Raw genomic sequence first — 19,355 nt, forward strand, 5'->3', positions numbered from 1 at the left:
ACAAAAAGTGGTGGTTTTTAAACAAAGTTAATTTTGAGTACTACAATTAATTTGTGAGTGTAAAATAATAAATAAAATAAAAATAAATGTCAATTTGTATGACAAAATGTCAAAATGAAATGGAGACAAACAAATGGCATCTCAAAATGTAAACGTCACTTAGAACTTACATAGAAAATGAATATTCAACATACTTCTAAGTCAAGTTAAGTGTTGCTAAGTTTTGAGCAATCCGTAACATGCAATGTTCATTTAACAGAACTGTAAGTGACAGTTCTCAAGTCAAGTCAAGTCTATGCTAAGTATGAGTAATGGGCCCTTCACCAACTCAAATATTTTAGGTTATGGATATGGCGAGAAACCAAAAACCAACTGGTTGGCTATAGTATGTTTATGGCGTTAGCGTTATGGTATGACACCATTAATCGATTACATTGATTTCCACAAGGTAGGTTCGATCAGCTGTTTTATCTGGTTATGGTTTTATGGTTATAAGTCACCATTAATTGGCCCTTTAACCCGAAATTCATTTGGTATATCACCGAATGGTGACAGTAACCATAATAGCGTGCCTTTTATTTTCAAATTTTTTTCCCCGAAACCACAAATTTTTACTTAAGAAGTGAAAACATATTATCAAACTATTAATTAGTACTATAATCTCTGTAAACCATGCCCCACATGCGATTGATTTTCCATATAAAATTGTATGGGGTTTTGCACTTAAAACAAAGCTAGAGTACTAATGCTTAACAAAAGGTTCGGCAGTTAATGTCCAAAAACGTCTTGAGAGCTAGCAAAAGACGCGGTTTGAACTAAATAACAATCGTCCCTAGGCTGATATTAAAAATCTTACTTCTGTCAGGAGCTTTGTGAAAAAAGCAATTGCACATTATGTTGCAATTTTTGTATTTTTCACATTGCTTTGTAGATCCACGTAAATATAAAATTTAAGCTTTTCTTTGATGGTTTAAAATTAATATAAAGGAAATATTGTATGGCCTTAATAGTTTGGTTTCAGACTTTAAGTAAAAATTCATGGGTTGTCGAGTGGAAAAATTGTATAGGGGGCAAGCTGCCAAAGATTTTTTTACTTCAACAGTGTCATAGCACAGAGATGTAAACTCCCATATGATGTGCATATAAAGGCAAACATTAATTTGTAAAGCGCGTGGTCAGTTTTTAACGATTTAAAAAAATTGTTTGTAAGTAAATAGATCATTAGATTTAGTACGTTTTTATATTAATAGCTCAAAAATAATGTTTTTTGATTTATGACACTAATCAAGTAAATGCTCGATATGCTCCATCTCTAGAAACTAGTTTATTAGATGTCAAATTTTCACGTTTCTCTTTTATTTCGTGTTTTCAATTAGAGCTTGTACTAAAGATGTTATATTCTCTTGGCAACTCTAAAAATTCTTCATTATTACCAATCATAGAGGGAAAACCTTACAAAGGAAATCGAGTTATTTTATTACTGATTGGGTGTTAATTACGAAAACAAAGATAATTTTGGGTAATTCTTTACGACAGCATAATATTGCTAATACGCGTCTAAAAATATCGAGAGAGGTATCAAACGACGCGTCTTGATATCAGTCATCCGAAGGCGCAAACTAGATTTTAACTCGTTCAAAAGATATTAACGAAAAACCGAAAAAAGACCAGCGGGTGTCTACGAAATCGGGGGTGTTATCCATAGTATTTTTGCGCAGAACACTTTTCTGCGTTGTCGGCCTTGGGCCGCGCTTAAAAAAAATTAACCTGGGTGGGTCCAACACCAGTTTGGAGACCAAAACTATATCCGCACAAAACACTTAAGTTCGCAATTTTTTTTTGTGGGAACCCCAACATTACAACGACCACATGAAAATCGACAACTTCATCTGCAAATATCTCCGGACAGAGATACAATTTTTCTTTTCCGCCTTCGGATTACTGCTTTTGAGATTAATACGCGTCTACGACTACGCGACTAGATCTAACAATACCTCTTTACATTCTATAAGCTTTGTGTAGCAATATAGAGGTGCGAATATACATTGAACTCATTCATTAGGCGAAGCAACGCAAAAAAAAGCGTTATATGTAAATCATCCATAATGAACATCGAACAATTCGTTTCTTTCCTAATACACTTTTTTTCAAATAACCGTTCCAACACTGAGGAAATGCAACCATGCAGACCGGATTATATAAATACAACACTGACTTCTGCATATTTTGCATAAAGCAACACTTTTGGAACGAGCTACAAAAGATTTTGTACGTAGTGGACGTCAAATTTTTTGTGTAAAATTTTATATTAAATTTCTAGTGTTAACGAATTATTGCAAAATTTTCAGTGCATTGTTTGGCATTTTAGCTATAAGCGGATTTACAAAAGTTGTGGTGTAAGTTCAATTTTATATGACAAAATTTGTGTTCCTTTTTTGCTTCCTAAAAAGGAAAAATGATACGAAGAGCATTGAACAGAGTACACCATCTTGTTTATATTTCTCTTTATTTTATAGACATTTGTTTATATGCAAAATATATGTGGAAATTAGTAAAGTAGGACAGATTTTCCGCATGTTTTGCAACTTAAAAAGCTTTGCAAAATATGGTCAATAAAAATAGTCAATTTCAGCTAACGGGTTCTAATTGGAAAATATTCAATTGTGTTGTACATATTCCAATTGCAATTTGTATGGATTTTTATAAACAAAAAGAATTTGACTAAATTATACTCCTTCCTATATTACAGATACGCAAGAACACTTCTGAAGGTTTAGGTATATTTGGAGGATGTGGGCAGGCCTTCACCGGACATTTCCCGACCCGGGTGGGAGGGCGGTATGGCCTAGAAGGTCGCATGTGGTCATAAATCGTTCCAGAGATGGTCGGGCTTGGTACCGGATCTGCATCCGGCAAAGGACTATCAATTAGGTTTAGATTTTGGTTCCCTCATTATCTCCGACGATGACGTCAGCAATGCTATGTCCACCCTTAAACCCTCGTTAAAATGTGACAGTGATGGCCGATGTGCCTTTGCCCTGAAGTTCTGTAGTTTATCTTTGTGCGCCCTCTTCGGCATATATTCAATTTATCCATGTTGTTGTTTTTGTTGTTGGTGGTGGTGGTGGTGGTGTTGTTGTTGTTGTTGTTGTTGTTGTAGTAGCGATAAGGTTACTCCCCGAAAGCTTTGAAGAGTGTTATCTCTGTCTTCCGGAACTTTTATCGATAGGTGGAAAAACAGTTCCATATGTCCCATCTTTAAAGCGGGTAATAAAAATGATGTCTTTAACTAACAGTTTGTTCGAAGCTTTTTGAAAAAATTATAAAAGAGAAGCTAACTTTTGTCATCAAATGTGTTATTGAGCGGCTTTGTGGCTGGCCGCTCGACTGTTATGAACCTAGCGTCGTTTTCTGTTTTCTGCATTTCAGGATTGCTGTCAGTTAGATACTATATACACTGATTTCTAAAAGGCTTTCGATAAAGTTTCATATAAAATATTATTTAAACTGGAATGCATTAGATTTCATTCTGTCTTTTTATAATGTTTAAAATCTTATTTGTCGAATAGGTCTCTGTGCGTAGAAATTGAAGACTGTAAGTCTCAACCCTTCTTGGCGACGTCCGGAGTACCTCAGGGTAGCATTCTTCGCCCTCTTTTATTTGTGCTCTTTATTAACGACATTGGTCCCTGCTTTAATTCGTCTGCTTTCCTTTTATATGCAGACGATCTTAAGATTTTTCGTAGAATTAAGGGCCCGTCAGATGCAGTACAAAATGGAACTAAAAAATCTCCTTGTTGTTGTTGTTGTTGTAGCGATTAGGTTACTCCCCGAAGGCTTTGGGGAGTGTTATCGATGTGATGGTCCTTTCTCGGATACAGATCCGATACGCTCCGGTAACACATCACCATTAAGGTGCTGGCCCGACCATCTCGGGAACGATTTATATGGCCACATTGAACCTTCAGGCCATCCCTCCCTCCCCACCCCAAGTTCCATGAGGAGCTTGGGGTCGCCAGAGCCTCGTCTGTTAGTGAAACGGGATTCGCCGCTCGAAGGTGAGGTTGACAATTGGGTTGGAGAAGCTATATATTGCGCTACACAACCCCTTGAACCCCTAAAAAAAAAAAACAAAAAAAAATCTTGTCGATTGGTGTAATGCCAATAATCTCTACCTAAATGTCAAAAAATGTTTTTTCTAAGTCGTCTACCTTGCATACCACGCCCTATGATATTTCAGACGTTCAACTGGCTTCTGTCAAAGAATTCATTGTTCTAGGTGTTGTCTTCGACACTTCTTCCTCTTTCGTTAATCATATCTGTTATGTCCTTCCGAAGGCTTACAGAAACCTTGCCTTCCTTCGCAGATATGCAAATGACTTTAAGGATCCCTATACCAGGAAGGCACTTTTCATCTCTTTAGTTCGCTCAAAACTAGAATACGCCTCAGTTGTCTGGAATCCTATCTATAATGGCCACTACGCCAGAAAAGAAAGGGTGCAAAGAAAATTAATTCGATTTTGCTTATTTTCTATTAATTTTGACGATCGAACTCCATAACAAATCGTTCTCGAGATGGTCGGGCTTGGTACCGGAACGTACCGGATCTGGATCCGGAAAAGGACCATCAACTCGATAACACTCTCCAAAGCCTTCGGCGAGTGTCCTTATCGCTACAACAACAACAACATCCAACCTCATCCTATTACTCTCGCTGCAAGCTTATCAATCTCTAATCTCTTGAAACCAGGAGAGCTGTGTATCTACTAATGTTTGTATATGATCTCATCGCTGGCTCTTTGGATTGTTCAGCTCTCTTAGCAAAAGTTACTTTTAATGTACTTAATAGGTGTCTTCGTACATTCTTGCCCTTATACTTGCATGTCTGTAGAGCTAATTATTGCATGTTCGACCCGATTTTTCGCGCACTTACCAAATTTAATAGACTCTCAGGCAGTTTACTTATTGATTTCTCTTTGTCGAGAAGTACCTTCAAATGTTCTCTGGAATTGTGCCTTATTTTATTATTTATTTTTATATATTTATTTAACTCGCTGTTTATCTTTTTTTTTCATTTTAATTACGCTTATAAGTTGATTATATAGTTTGAATATCTTTTAATACCTTTGTATCTAGTCTGTAAAATTTTTCTTGATCATACACTGAATAAACTTAACTAAACTAACAACGGAAGCACTCCCAAAGGCCTTCGGGGAGTGTCCTTATCGCTACACCAACAACAACACCATTCCGAAACCGGAGATCACTGCGGTTCCACCAATGCTGTGGTATCAAAATTAAATCAGGCAAAATCACTGTGTACACAATTTTGTTCGCTGTGTACAACAAAATTACCACATCCACCAAAATAATTTCAATTTCTTTTGCAAATATTTCCTTATACAAGCAAAATATTTAATATGTGTTTTCGGATTCCGATCATGGGTCCAAACGCGTATTTTGAACTTGAATTAAGAGTTTCATACTGTCGTCTAGAACTACAGAAAAAATTGTTTTCTTTTTCTAGCGATAAAGGCATTTTTCAAAGGTTTTGGGGGGTGAATAGATGTTGGTCCTTTGCCGCAAGTAGATTCGGTACGTTCCGGTTACAAAAACTGTGAAGCATTATCCCTACCCTCTCGGGAGCGTTTTAATATGACTTCGCGGGCATCGTCCTACCCACTACTTCTATGAGAAAGTTGGATCACCAGAACCTCGCCTGCGAAATATGTGTATGATTCATCGGTATTTGTAAAAGCACTCGTCTCGTGTAGTAGAGGTTGACAATTGGGTTGGGGATGCTGGGAAGCTATAAAGCTTTGTATTGTGGTTAACAAACCCCCTGAATCCGTAACAGCTTTACATTCAAATCAAGCTTTAAATTAACATTGAATGCATTTCACATGTGCCGAGCTTAATATGATAAATAGATTTAATTGGGCTACTTAGCCCATGTCACCAGAGGCAATTTTATAACGCTGTTTCAGAACCACGAACAGTCACATTTCCCACCTTCGATCCATGACTCCGGTCGAAGATTCAATACGAATACCCTCTTGGCTTCCTTTACAGCCTACAACGTCTGAGACAACATTAAACAACGCCAGCGGATATGGCCACTGTCTGCTGGATATGAATCCGTTACGCTCCGGTATTTCCACCTTCTGATGCTAGGTCTTACGGCAGACATTCCTTTCTCGAGAATATTCTGAGACCATTAACCCGCTGAGCTAATGGAAAACGTATAACAATTGTATGTCCACTTTATGAATTCCGTATTCGTTAGTGATAGCAAGATGAAATGCGATATTGCCTTTCCTGCTATTCTATTTTCTTTGGTGTAATCCTGTTAGGGTGTATGTACCATGTTCTCAACTTAAAGGAATCTCGCCCAGCAACAATCTTTCCACTCCATCTCCGCGATAGACTTGCCTGTCGTAAGAGGTGACTAAAAATCTGTGAACCCAGGTCGAAGGGTCAAATTATCGATATATATTGGAGGACGACAAATTACACTGTTGATGGCGAAACGAGGAAACCGGTTTGTTTGCATACAAAATTTGACAAGGGATGACGGAAGGTAGTTCCAATATAATATTATCCACCCTGCCTGAAAATCGACAAAACAAAGCGAATCAGTCAAATTATCGGTTCCGGGGGGAGAGTCGGTCTAGTACCAGGTGACTTTAAAAGCTTAACGTTCCGGGCTCGAACCGGCAAATGACTGTTCATATCCCTAGCAGGGGAGTGTTTTTGCGGTAAAAAAAAACAGCAGCAAGACAGTTAAATTCGAACATAGTCACTTTGACTTTTTAAATTTTGCTTCCGCAGTTGGCATATATGTATTAAATACATTGCATAAATATAACTCAACCGGAAATAAACACAAGGAAGTATTGCTTCAGTCATCACGTTCACTTAAAGAACGTTTGTATGGTTAAATGTGTACTAATGTATGTGTATGTACGTTCATACAGATTAATTTAAAAAATAAATGCATATGTGCGTACAAATGTGCAATAGATATTAAATGATATTTGAAGAATGTGCATCTTATGAACCAGGCGCCTAATCATAATGTCTATACAAAATGGTAACCGGGCCCACCCTAATATATTTTGACTCCCTTATTATTTGAAATATGTATATCGTTAGCTTGATTCAGAAAGGCCCTAACCAACAAATTTCAAATTTTACAGGAGAGGCAAAACAGTTTATTTTAACATTTATAACAAACAGATATGGGATTTTCATGATTTCGTAGTTATGGTTTCTAACAATTTTAAATTTTTACTGGGGTGTATTTTAAAATATCATACCAAAACCTGTAAAAGAGGAAGTTTTAAAAAATCTGTTGGTTAGGTTGGTTGTGAATTAAACTAACGATATATTTTTTTTATTTTGAAGCTATGAACATATAATAGGTCTAATAAGAGATCAAAGAGGCACATTATCGAAAAAAATTAGGAGCGCTAAAAAACATACATAACCCCAGCGGGTTAGGGGGTCAGAATATTCCCGCGTTAGATATACCTGTCGTAAGAGGCGACTAACATACCAAATTCAAGGAGCTGTGTAGCGCAACCCTACAGGTTGCCAGCGCAATATATAGCTTTTCCAAACCCAATTGTCAACCCCACCTATCCGCGGCGAATCCTGTTTGTCTAACAGACGAGGCTCTGGCGACTCCAAGCTCCTCCTGGAACTTGGGGGTGGGATAGGGAGGGATGACCTGAAGCTTTAATGTGGCCATATAAATCGTTCCCTAGATGGTCGGGCTTGCACCTCAATGGTGCTGGGTTACCGGAGCGTACCAGATCTGTATCCGACAAAGGACCATCACATCGATAACACTCCCCAAAACCTTATCGCTATAACAACAATAACAATATACTTAAATTATATAGCTACACAACAAAATTTTGGCGGATTTGGTAATATGGCCCGATATAAGTACTGGCCTTTCTGGTCATGGTTCGGTCCTAACCTTGAAACTAGAAAAAAATCGTTTGGGGTTGATTGTTTCTTTTAGGTTAAAGCCGACCGGGATCAGCTACGTCAATTCTGATAGCAGATTCCGACCAAGCTCATCAAAATACATGGGGTTACATGTCTCACATTACCAGATCTAACAATATTTTTCTTTTTAGCTATAAATAAAATATTTTAAGATTGGCTCTTAATCGAGCTTCGAAATATCTATGTTTTAGAGGTTAACATCGAAAAGTGGGTAAATAAGATTTTCGCTTATGAATCAATCGCTTCAAGAAAATTGATTTGATCCAATAACCAGGCGAGTAATGTACAGTGTAAATGCTTTTTGAAATTTCTTCAAAATAGACCGAAATTCGAACAATACAATGTGGTTTTGATTGTTTTAATCTTTGAAATTTTTTCTAAAAGTGGTTATTTGGCGACCTTTTACTTTGTAAATATGTTGACCTCAAGCCAGCTAAAAAACATAGACAAATTTTTTCTTAAACAACGTGACATCAGGACGGACAAGGCGACAGCTCTTTCGATTCTACCTTGAAAATCTCTTCAAAGCCTTTTCTCCCAGGAGTGGGATTTAAAGCCTTGTCCGTCCTTGTTGTTGTTGTATTAAAGGCACTCCGAAAGGCTTTGGGGAGTGTTATGTTGTTGTTGTTGTTGTAGCAATGCTCGCCCCACCTAATAGCCGCGACCGATCACAAATTGTCATCAATATCCTCTAACGGGAGTCCAAGGAAACTTGCCGTTTCAACAGGGGTGGACCATAAGGAAAGGGGTGTTAGATTGTACAATTAAAGAGATGGTTGGTGTCATGTGGGGACACATTGCAAGCGGGGCATACATTTTGTATGTCGGGGTTGATTCTGGATAGGTAAGAGTTTAACCTGTTACAGTATCCAGAACGAAGTTGAGCAAGAGTGACACGCGTTTCCCTGGGGAGTATGCGTTCCTCTTCTGCGAGTTCTGGATATTTTTCTTCAAGTACTGGATTCACCGGGCAATTCCCGACATAAAGGTCCGACGCCTGTCTATGGAGTTCACCAAGGACCTGCTTGTGTTTTTTCGCTTCATACGGCTGGGTTCTCAGGTGCCGTATTTCCTCAAAATGCTTACGGAGATGACTCCTTAGGCCCCTAGGCGGTGCTGGTTCGTCAATCAGATGTCTGTTGGGATGCCCAGGTTTCTGGGTATTCAACAGAAACTGTTTGGTCAGCATCTCATTTCTCTCCCTGATGGGGAGTATTCTCGCCTCATTATGCAGATGGTGTTCTGGGGACATAAGAAGACAGCCCGTGGCGATTCTGAGAGCAGTATTTTGGCAGGCCTGTAGTTTCTTCCAGTGGGTGGTTTTTAGGCTTGGCGACCATATGGGTGACGCGTAGCACGTAATCGGCTGGCTAATTGCTTTGTATGGGGTCAAGAGCGTTTCTTTATCTTTTCCCCAGGTACTGCCAGCAAGGGATTTGAGGATTTTATTACGGCTCTGAATTCTTGGAACAATTGCGGTTGCGTGCGCACCAAAATGTAGATCCTGATCAAACGTCACACCCAAGATTTTGGGGTGTAGGACAGTCGGTAGCGTAGTGCCATCGACGTGGATGTTCAATATGGTCGACATTTGGGGCGTCCATGTTGTAAATAAGGTCGCGGAAGATTTAGTCGGTGACAATGCCAGGTTTCGCGAGGCGAAAAAACTGGAGAGATCAGGGAGATATCCGTTTATTTTATCGCATAGCTCATCGATCTCTGGGCCTGGGCCTGTGGCCATTATTGTGCAGTCATCGGCGTAGGAAACGATTGTGACTCCTTCCGGTGGTGAAGGTAGCTTAGATATGTAGAAATTAAACAAAAGCGGGGATAGGACACCACCCTGTGGCACTCCTTGTTTAATTCTCCTTTGTTTTGATGTTTCGTTTCTGAATTGCACCGATGCCTGCCGACCACCCAGATAATTTGCGGTCCACCTTTTAAGACATGGGAGAAGGGTAGACCATTCCAGGTCTTGCAGTAACGAGCCATGGTTGACCGTATCAAAAGCTTTTGATAGGTCTAACGCTACGAGTACTGTTCTATGGTGGGGATATTGATTCAAACCGCAATTTATCTGGGTGCTAATGACATTTAGCGCGGAGGTAGTGCTATGGAGTTTTCTGAAGCAATGCTGATGAGGGGCTAGCTGCAAATGTGCTTGGAAATAAGGGAGCAAAATGGCTTCAAGCGTCTTTGCCACTGGCGATAGGAGAGATATCGGACGATATGACTCACCTACGTTAGCTGGTTTCCCAGGCTTTAGTAGCGGGACCACCTTGGCCATTTTCCATTTCTCGGGTATGACAAAGGTGGAAAGAGACAGGTTGAAGACATGCGCTAAATATTTGAAACCCTCTTTCCCTAGGTTTTTAAGCATCGGCATGGCTATGCCTTCTGGGCCCACTGCTTTGGATGGTTTAGCGCGACCAATGGCGTCCTCAACCTCTCTAGCGGTGATGGTAATTGGTGACGCGCTGAGTTTGTGTTTATGTGCGTGTCTATTGGCTCTCCGTCTATCTTTGTCGACCGTAGGATGCATTATATATTGTCGGCAGAAAGCGCTCGCGCATTTTTACGCATCCGACAGCACCTTATCGCCAAAGGAGATGGAAACTTTGTCTTTGTGCTTAGTCGGATTCGATAGGGACTTTACGGTGGACCAAAGTTTACCTACACCGGTAGAGAGGTTACAACCTCTTAGGTGCTCTTTCCATTTCGCCCGCTTGTGTTCGTCCACAAGCAATCTGATGCGTTGGTTTATATCCCTTATTTGGGGATCGCCTGGATCAAGCTGTCTTATAAGGTCGCGTTCCCTCGCTAAGCTCGCGGCCTCCGCCGGGAAGTGGGGCCGGATTTCGGGAATTCTCCCGGCGGGAATGAAATGTGCCGAGGCGGATTCAATGACCTTACGGAAGGCGCGCTCCCCTTGGCGGGCATCAGTCGGGATAGGGAGGGCAGCATAGCTGCTGTCTGTTGCAGATTTATATTCTTCCCACTTTCCTTTTTTGAAGTTTATGAAAGTGTGTTTTTCGGTGACGATGAAGTCGGCGGTACGCTCGAATGAAATAAGTATAGGCAGGTGGTCGGATGCCAATGTTACCATCGGCTGCCAGTTGACGCAGTTTACGAGTTCTGCGCTTACGATTGAGACATCTGGCGAGCTATGACAGCTTCCTACCATACGTGTGGGGGCGTCTCCGTTTATTGTGCAGAACGTCGTTTCGTCTTTTTGATCCGCCAACATCTCACCCCTACTGTCCGCCCGCAAGTTTGAATGCCATAGGTCGTGATGGGCATTGAAATCGCCTAAGATAATGCGATTGTTGCCAGTGAGTAAGGCCTCGATATTAGGGCGGTATCCACTGGGGCAACAGGTGACAGGAGGGATGTAGATGTTGATGATTTCTAGATTTGCATCGCCTGACCGGACAGATAGGCCTTGACGTTCTAAGACATTGTCCCTGCGGTCGATGCCAGGATCAAATATATGATATTGCACAGAGTGGTGTATAATAAACGCGAGGCCGCCTCCATTTCCGCTCTCGCGGTCTTTCCTGTGGACATTATAACCAGAGCAGGTCTGCAATGCAGATCTTGCCGTGAGTTTAGTCTCTTGAATCGCAGCAATGCGGATGTTGTGCCGCTTCATGAAATCGACTATCTCCGTAATCTTCCCAGTTAGTCCATTACAGTTGAACTGCAGAATTCTGAAGTGCATGAGGGGTAACGCCGCCACTCTAGGGGTAAGTGAGGGGCGACTACGCCTAGGTTGTGGAAGGCCAGGACGCAATTGCTGTTGTGGCCTTGGGACTGGGCGCCCTTGGGCAAGCATTGGGGTACCCGGATGATTTGGGTTTGCGACCTGGCAACATGGCGCGATGAAACCCGTCGGGGGGTTGCCGTCGCGGAGACCAGAACATCTAGGAAAGTGGCACCACCCAAGGCAGAAGCTGCATTGAGCGGATGTCGCAAACCTATATATTCTGTGCTGGCAGACGGTGCAAACGGAGGCAGGGACTAAGAGTCTGTTTCCCTGACCTGCACGATTGCTGCCAGAAAAGAGGGGGGGAGAAGAAGACGGGGGCAGGGGCTGATGCTCAGCATTGCTACCAGCTCTACTACGAAGGTAGTAGTTATGAGTGGTATCAGCTGTTTGAGTTGTTGGCGCCGTGGGGCGCGAGCAGCAGCGGGTACTTGTTGTGGCTTGCTGAGCAGCGAAGCTGCTGGAAGGTAGTGGGGATACGCTTAGGCGTAGACTACGGGACGCCCTTGGGCGTGAGCAGCAAGGAGCCACAAAAGATTTATAAAAGTTACGTGGACGTCGGGTTTTGGGATCAAGCCCAGAACAACCTGTCCGATGCAACCATCCCTTGCACGAGACACACTGAACAGAGTATGACCGTCCTAAAAAGATTCTTTTCTGGCAAATGCAGCAAAACCATTTCTCATGACCGGGGTCAGGAGACGGACCCGGATTGGGTTCGATACCTTCCCGGAGTAAGAGAATATGTAGCAGTCCTGCTGCAAGGAGCTGCTGGGAGGATGACAATTTGTGGGAGGGACGAAACAAATTAAATGGGGTCACACTGAAATGACAGTCCTTGGTCGGGAAAAATCCCGAGTCGCTCCGGTACATAGAACCGACTGCCTTGGGAAGCGATAGGTCGTGATGGGCATTGAAATCGCCTAAGATAATGCGATTGTTGCCAGTGAGTAAAGCCTCGATATTAGGGCGGTATCCACTGGGGCAACAGGTGACAGGAGGGATGTAGATGTTGATGATTTCTAGATTTGCATCGCCTGACCGGACAGATAGGCCTTGACGTTCTAAGACATTGTCCCTGCGGTCGATGCCAGGATCAAATATATAATATTGCACAGAGTGGTGTATAATAAACGCGAGGCCGCCTCCATTTCCGCTCTCGCGGTCTTTCCTGTGGACATTATAACCAGAGCAGGTCTGCAATGCAGATCTTGCTGTGAGTTTAGTCTCTTGAATCGCAGCAATGCGGATGTTGTGCCGCTTCATGAAATCGACTATCTCCGTAATCTTCCCAGTTAGTCCATTACAGTTGAACTGCAGAACTCTGAAGTGCATGAGGGGTGACGCCGCCACTCTAGGGGTAAGTGACGGGTGACTACGCCTAGGTTGTGGAAGGCCAGGACGCAATTGCTGTTGTGGCCTTGGGACTGGGCGCCCTTGGGCAAGCATTGGGGTACCCGGATGATTTGGGTTTGCGACCTGGCAACATGGCGCGATGAAACCCGTCGAGGGGTTGCCGTCGCGGAGACCAGAACATCTAGGAAAGTGGCACCACCCAAGGCAGGAGCTGCATTGAGCGGATGTCGCAAACCTATATATTCTGTGCTGGCAAACGGTGCAAACGGAGGCAGGGACTAAGAGTCTGTTTCCCTGACCTGCACGATTGCTGCCAGAAAAGAGGGGGGGGAGAAGAAGACGGGGGCAGGGGCTGAGGCTCAGCATTGCTACCAGCTCTACTACGAAGGTAGTAGTTATGAGTGGTATCAGCTGTTTGAGTTGTTGGCGCCGTGGGGCGCGAGCAGCAGCGGGTACTTGTTGTGGCTTGCTGAGCAGCGAAGCTGCTGGAAGGTAGTGGGGATACGCTTAGGCGTAGACTACGGGACGCCCTTGGGCGTGACCAGCAAGGAGCCACAAAAGATTTATAAAAGTTGCGTGGACGTTGGGTTTTGGGATCAAGCCCAGAACAACCTGTCCGATGCAACGATCCCTTGCACGAGACATACTGAACAGAGTATGACCGTCCTAAAAAGATTCTTTTCTGGCAAATGCAGCAAAACCATTTCTCAGGACCGGGGTCAGGAGACGGACCCGGATTGGGTTCGATACCTTCCCGGAGTAAGAGAATATGTAGCAGTCCTGCTGCAAGGAGCTGCTGGGAGGATGAAAATTTGTGGGAGGGACGAAACAAATTAAATGGGGTCACACTGAAATGACAGTCCTTGGTCGGGAAAAATCCCGAGTCGCTCCGGTACATAGAACCGACTGCCTTGGGGAGTGTTATCGATGTTGATGGTCCTTTGCCGGATATAGATCCGGTACGTTCCGGTAAAATAGCACCTTGTTCGTCCTGATGTCACCTTGTTTAAATTTTGTCCCAAATTATTAAATACGTTAAATGAAAAAATTGCTTCAAATAAATGTTTTCATACATTTAAAAGCAAGTAGGGCAATCCCCGCTTAATTCATACCAATAATGTTTTTTTTTTTTTTTTGGTTTTTTTTAGCAATTCAGTTACTGATTTAATTGTTTTTTTTTTTTTGCTGAAAATCCATTTTATGATTTATACCTATTACTTTGAATTTTTAATGGTTTTTTATTTTGTTTTTAGTTTACTATTTCATAGTTTTTTAAAGTTATATGTTACAAATAATAGCGATGAATAAAGTTTTTAACGCTTTTTTAATTAAAAAATTATTTTAAAAAAAGAAATATTTCCATAATTGTTTAAGGTAATGCAAAAAAATTGAATAATGCTCATTTTTTCTTTAACAAAAATTTCACAAATTATAGTTTTTCATAATTATATCTACTAGTATCGCCTGTGGTCGAAATTCGTATTTGTATTTTTTCAATTTTCGATTCAGTCAAGTTGTATTTAAATAATAATAAACTAAGTTAAAATAAAAGAATATATAAGAAAATAAAATAAGAAATAAAATAAAGTAGCATAAAAGACAATAAAAAAAATTTAATGTTATATGTATATTTGTAGCAAATTTTTTTTTTTTTATTTTTGTTCAGTATAAGACGTACTTTATCTAAAATGAGGATTAAATCTGCAAATGCTAAAACATTTTCGGGCAAATTTGCCATCAATTGTTATAAATAAATTTAGTTAGTTTCAACAAAAGTTAACTCAATATTTGTGATTTCATGTTTTTTTTGAAAGCAACTAAAATAAAAAACAAAGAATCTGTTAAATAAAGGGCTATGTAATTACGTGTAAGTGAAGTTTGCAACAAAAAAGGGCCGGTCAAAAATTAATTGTATTTAAGATTTTTTGTACGCTACAAATTATTTTGGAACAATTTTTTAGGATTTTGGTAGAGGCTACTATAGGTAAGTGGCAACAATGGGAAACCATGTTTTATTCTTTCACCGTCTGGCACGTACGCATATGTGAGTAGGTGAAACATTTGAGCAACACTGCGTAGTCGCTTTTCGAATTTCGAATTCGGTGGGGTTACATAATATGTTGGTTTGTGTTTTAGAGCACTTACATACTTGGTCCTACAGATGGCGTCCTTTTGTGCACGACAGTAAATTTCGATATTTGGAGAGATTGTTCGAATTTACAAAAAAAAAGTCTATTAATTATAAACAATTAGAGTAATATTTGTTAACAAAAATAGGCCTATGCACTGCAGCTGATCCATACGAATCGATTCATATAACTTTTATATGATTCCGCTTAGATCGTTGTCACATAGCTTTTGAAGCAACTCAAAGGTTTCGGCGCCTATCCAGGAGAGAAGGCACGCTCTCTTAAGATTTAAATCTATGACTCCGTGTGCTACGAAATGTAATACCATTTGTTGAATATAAGTGAGCCATTTTTCCACACTTTTGTTGAAATTCCTGAAAATTGGTGTAGCGCTTGTGTGACTTTCACTAGCGAACATTTTCTGCATTACCTACATGTTTTGCTCTAGGATTTTTTGCAACATGCTAGAGCTCGACTCCTGATACTTTTGCAGGATTGAATTGAGTGTTTTTCGTCCATCCTCGTCGCCACTGATGAAGGTGCGTGGATCGATTCCAAGATTAAAACACGATAGGAATTCTATGAACTAACCTTTATTGAATTCACTGATAGATGCAACCGGAAACTCTAGTCTTCTTTCTATCTCTCATTATTGACATTTATATATAAAAACTTGACAAATAAAGAGTTACCAGATTGGCTCTAACAGTTAAGTTATTACTTCTCTTTAAAGTTTTTTTGTGCGCTAACAATTATTTTAGAACAATTTTTTAAGGACTTTGGTACAGACCAATATAGATAAGTGGCAACAATGGGAAACAATATTTTATTCGAACTGAAAATGAGTGAGGCAGTAGTTCTCTCGCCGTTTCGCGCGTACGAATATGTACATATGTAGGTGAAACATTTGAGCAACGCGACAATGCAGCTTTTGGAATTTCAAATTCAGCGGGATTTGTGTCTTAGAGCACTAACATAATGGGTCCAACAGATGGCAATTTTGATATTTGCACAGATTGTTCGAACTTACAGAAAACCTTTTCTATTAATTATAAACAAATAGAATAATATTTGTTAACAAAAATAGGCCGATGCACTGAGGCTGATCAATACGAATCGATTCATATAACTTTTACATGATTTTACGTACGCTAACTATGCCAAACAGCCAGTCAATTGGTCGTATGGCAATTTTGTTAGCGTATTAATATATAGATAATAAAACAAATGATCAAACAAGTTTTTTGGTTAATATTTTTTTATATTTCATTTCAATTTTTATTTATCCACTGAGCAGGGTGTAGGTATAGCTCCCTACGCAACCAATAATTTTTGTTATGTCTAGTATAATCGAGACCGCGTTCGTCCATAAATTGGGTTTCAAGACTCTAGGGGCGTAGGGGCTTAAAATGTATCCTAATATGTAAGTTAGACCTCGACTGATGCGGCAGTGACATTTGTACTCAATTTTAAGCAGTGGTTGTGAGTGATGCCAGTACACACATACAGATAGATAAAAAAAAATTGATTTGGAGTCGGGGGGTCTAATAAGGGCCCCTCCTATCAATTCTTCCTTAATATCTTCAATGATAACCATCGACCGGACAATACGATGCTCATAAATAAAATAAGATATTGAAATAAACATCATCATTTCTTTATACATCCGTGGTTTTACTAAAAATAATAAATGTTGAGATATTATATATTACTTTTGTAGTACAGCTCTCGCCAGCAGCTTCCATTTGATATCCATGTTATACAAATACATTTAAAAAATACACGTGTCCATGTTTTGGGTTTCAAAAACCTAGTGGTCTAGGGGGGTTGGAAATGCATCTTAATTTTTAAATCCGACCTCGGCTGATGCAACAGTGAAAGTGCCAGCAAACTCTGCATACAGTGGTTTCTGAGTTCGGCGAGTACAGACGTACAGACAGACAGACTGACAAAAATTCTAAAAACTGTGGATTTGGGATCAGGGGGTCCAATAAGGACCCCTCCTATCAATTTTAATTAAATATCTCCAATGTACGGACACTCACTTGTTGGAATTTTATGATATGTGGAGATTATTTTTAATGATGGTAATAAATCTTGATTTAAAAAAAGAATTAATCCTTACTCGTTAAAGAAGTCGTCTAATCAATTGATTAGAATAATTATTTTGTTACAAGGAAACTAAAATGTTCACTTAAATTGACATCAAATTTTGCAACCTTTTAATATGTTTCAATAACCCTGTTTTGACGCTTGCATATGTAAATATTTTTACTATACAATTATTTTCCTATGTTTGCTTTAACAGTGCATTGTTTTTATTTCTTTCAATGATTTCCTACAGTTTGCTTTTTAATTTTTTCCAACACTTTCCCGTTATATGTTGCCCAATCAATACAACTTATATGTATGTAGGAACACACGTAAGGCTTAATACAACTACTACAAAACAAACAAGTAAGGAAGTCTAAGTTCGGGTGAAACCGAACATTACATACCCAGCTGTACACTTGAAATGCTGTTGTTGTTTGTTTTGTGTGCTTAAGAGTGTTACAAGGCTGCGCAATAATACATATGCATATGGTTCTATTCTGAACTAATTTTTCTTCGAGTTTTGGCTCCCGAAACATAGAAAATTGCTTAGTCATAAAAGGGGCGGTGCCACGCCCATTTTTTAAAATTTATAGTTTTTCCTATTTATTGTTATAAATCCACTTGGGAAATCAAATAACATTGATATAAAGCTCTTTTTTGCAAAGATATAGCTTATTTTATTCGTCCACGACCCTTTTAAAAATCTTTTATATAAAAGTGGGCGTGGTCCTTAACCGATTTCGTTAATCTTTCTTCAAAGCATTCCTTATAGTAAAGCCGAATTTTGTTACGATAGGTTTAACGATTTTTGATTTATGATTAATTATATTTGTAAAATTGATTTTATCACAAGTGGGCGGTGCCACGCCCATTTTAAACATTTTTTTTAAATTCTTCATTCTTCATTTTTTTCAATATCAGTCCACACGTAAAATTTCAACTTTCTAGGTGTATTATTTACTAAATAATCAGGTTTTTTGTGTTTTCCAAAATATTATATATATAAAAAGTGGGCGTGGTTATCATCCAATTTCGCTAATTTTCAATACGAATCTATTCTGGGTCCAGATAAGCTCGTGTATCAAATTTGGTGAAGATATCTCAATATTTACTCAAGTTATCGTGTTAACGGACAGACGGACGGACATGGCTCAATCAAATTTTTTTTCGATACTGATATTTTCATATATGGAAGTCTATATCTATCTCGAATTCTTTATACCTGTACAACGAACCGTTATCCAATCAAAGTTATAGTACCCTGTGTACAAGTACAGCTGGGTATAAAAACATATAACTGGTGGTGTTAATATCGTTTCAGACTAGTCAACTAGTCAAATCTGTTTTGCTTAAACATAAACGAAAGGGGATGACAGGAGACAGAGAAAGTACGAGTAACTTGTGTTACTAAGTTACAAGGGTTTTCATTTTACTTTAAATTTACTTTCAAGAAAAATGCAAAAGTCTAAAAGCAAATATGTATGTAGAAACCACAAAAGTCTACATAAACACACTTGATTTGAATAGTTGATGAGTGTGAAACGGGTCTTAATTACTCTCACTGCCATTGGGCAACTATCACCAAACTGCGCCGCAGCTCACCTGTCTACATACAGACCTATGTATGTACTTGTGTAGTCACATTGAGTACCTACATTAGGGCAGATCGATTTAAAAATCGCTCATTGCTCTGTGAAAATCGTATTCTAGGGATCAAAATAAGAAACTTTGCCGAAGGAACCATACCTCTAAAACGAATTTTGATGCGACCCCCCCCTCCCCCCCCCCCCCCCCCCCCACCCTTTGGGTCGAACTTTTGGGTAGGTGCAATTTCAATTATACCTGCTGTGTCTTGTGGTGGCTTAAAAAAAACAACACAAGCAATTTTACGATCTGCAATTATGTCACAGTGATGCCTTGGTTTTAAAAGGGGGTTGTAAAAACGCTAATTTCTAATAATTTTTTTTAATTGCTTTTCTATTACTAAGTTA

The 19,355-nt window shown here is 39.8% G+C and overlaps 1 protein-coding gene across 1 annotated transcript in view; it reads left to right on the forward strand.

Moving 5' to 3' along the window:
- The first annotated feature begins 2,239 nt into the window (after positions 1 to 2,239).
- Paip2 (polyA-binding protein interacting protein 2) overlaps positions 2,240 to 19,355 on the forward strand; it is a 46,441-nt gene continuing 29,325 nt past the window's right edge. Inside the window, exon 1 of the mRNA XM_067762161.1 lies at positions 2,240 to 2,396. The gene's annotated coding sequence lies outside the window, so the exon portion shown is untranslated. The remainder of the gene's footprint in view (positions 2,397 to 19,355) is intronic.

The sequence above is a fragment of the Eurosta solidaginis genome, chromosome 1, assembly GCF_040869045.1.
Source record: "Eurosta solidaginis isolate ZX-2024a chromosome 1, ASM4086904v1, whole genome shotgun sequence".
In the NCBI taxonomy this organism is placed as follows: domain Eukaryota; kingdom Metazoa; phylum Arthropoda; class Insecta; order Diptera; family Tephritidae; genus Eurosta; species Eurosta solidaginis.